General features: G+C 38.7%; 1 protein-coding gene across 1 annotated transcript in view; it reads left to right on the top strand.

The window, feature by feature from the left end:
* Positions 1-2,259, top strand: part of cpeb2 (cytoplasmic polyadenylation element binding protein 2) — a 142,625-nt gene that overhangs the window by 42,031 nt on the left and 98,335 nt on the right. The gene's annotated exons all lie outside the window — the stretch shown is intronic.

Raw genomic sequence — 2,259 nt, 5'->3', positions numbered from 1 at the left:
ATATATATATATATATATATATATATATATATATATATATATATATAGTTATATATGTAGTGAACTAGGCCTCCAACAACAACCTGTCTCTGAAGACCTTCATGGGACAGGAACTGTTATTTCATTGATTTGAATCCAGAAATACAAATTATCTCATCAAGAGACTGTTTAATTGTATCCTAAATTACTCAATTAAAAGAACACTCTTCTTTTTGATAATCAAAGTGTGTTTAGTTCATACCATTTCTAAATGTTGAAGTGAACCACTCATTTTAAATCAACTGTGAAACAGTATTAATGATTTTTAAACCTCATTAGAAATTAGAAATCATGTTTAATGTCTATTTACAAAGTAATTATGCATTTTGATCTTCTGTCTGAATGAGGAGTAGTGATGTCGGTCGAAAGTCAGAGATTGTCAGAAAACGAGTTATTAGAACAAAGTGTCTTGTTTTTAAACCTAGCAGACGGTAAATAAGAAGCAACTGGCATCTGCTTCCTCTCAATTCTTCAAAACATTTCTCTGTCTGTACTAATCGTTCCTAAACATTCCTGCATCCTCTTTTGACTTTTAATAACCCTCTGACAAATACTGAAACACCCCCCTGTTGGTTGTTTCAACCAATCAGGAAGTACATCTAGACCGGAAGTGAGTACTCTTTAAAAGTCAACACTTCATAGAACTATCCAGTCTTCTGAGTCTTCAGTCTCCTTCAGTCTTTGACCGGAGTCTTCCTAGAGTCTTTCATGGAGTCTTCCACTTCTGAGTGGAATCTCTGACTGAAGTTTTACTGAGAGTTCCTAAGGAACTTTCAGATTTAATCAATAGCTGATGGATTTGACCGTGAGACGAGGGTCCGTCCATCCCAGCTGGAGTCACAGCGCCTCGCTGTGAACTCACCCGGGCGTAACGCCCTACAACTTCAAAGGAAGCTTGTTCTGTTGGACAGAGTAAAACCACACGACTTCTGACGATGACCAGCCACCCTGACCAGAGACACTGCGTGCGAAGGGACCTCTATACTGGAGCTGTCCATCAACAGCAAAGGTAAAGAGAGTGTCGCGCACTAAGCGGACCGGGGTTTTGAGCTGGTGTTGAAAGAAGTGTTCTAATTCTGGTCAACAACATACATCTTCCTTCATCCATCTTCTTTAAACTTCTCCATTCCTTCCTTTAAACTTTTCTATTTTGCCAGTAATCTAGATGCCTTCAGAAATGTTCTGTTGTCTTGTTAGTAAAGCATGCCAAATTTTTATTAATCAGAACCAGATCAGCAAATCAATGTGTACATGTCTTGATGTTAAATTTTGATTCTGTTAAATAAATGACTGCATTTATTCTGATGGGTCAAAGAAAAATGGTGTCTCATGTCACTGAATCAACAATCCTCACAGTTATCTCGGTCACATGGCATTAATTTAACTCGAAAAAGAAAGAATCCGTTGTATTTAAATAATTAATATTCTTTGTGCTTGAACTAGCTTTAAGAATAATTAATTAGTAGTGAAGCTACAGCAAAGCAGTCCCTGCTTCACTACATATATATATGCTGGTGAAGATTCTCAGTCATCCAGGACATGATGAATTCAAAAAGCGTTCAATACAAAAACAACTGGACTTTATTTGTAACAGAAGATGTTTCGCTCCTCATCCCAGGAGCTTTCTCAATTCAAAGAGCAGAGAGTGAGAGATACAGGTTATAAGGCTGAGTGAGATAAGACACACACACACATAAGACACACACACACACATATATGTATATTGGCAGTTCACACCTAAAACCTAAAACAGTAGGTCTTTGTTCCTCTAATTCACAGACGAGGCCCCTCTGTTCCCATCAGGTGTGAAAACCGTCTGGGAATCTGTTTTAAAGTTGCATTATATGTTTTTGAAAGTGGGAATCTGAGGCCTCCTCCTCTGTTAAGAGAGGGTTTTTCTCTTTTTACATAAATTGCTTCCTTCACCCCCCTCTCAAACCATCTGTGTTCTCGGTCCAAAATGTGCACATTTTGGTCCTCAAAAGAGTGTCCCTTATCTGTGAGATGGAGGTGAACCGCTGAGTCTTGTCCTGTCAAGTCAAGTCAAGTCATCTTTATTTGTAGAGCACAATTTAAAACAGATAAACTGTTATCAAAGTGCAAAGTGTCCTGTGGAGCTGGCTCTCCTGTGTTGAGTCGTGCGTCTGTGAAGAGGCTGTTTAGTTTCTCCAATGTAGAGGTCTGGACAGTCCTCGCTGCACTGGACCGCATACACTACAC

The sequence above is a fragment of the Nematolebias whitei genome, chromosome 3, assembly GCF_014905685.2.
Source record: "Nematolebias whitei isolate Nwh7 chromosome 3, NemWhi1, whole genome shotgun sequence".
NCBI lineage: Eukaryota > Metazoa > Chordata > Actinopteri > Cyprinodontiformes > Rivulidae > Nematolebias > Nematolebias whitei.
The sequence above is the reverse complement of the archived record's forward strand: the minus strand, read 5'-3'. Positions and strand labels throughout refer to the sequence as shown.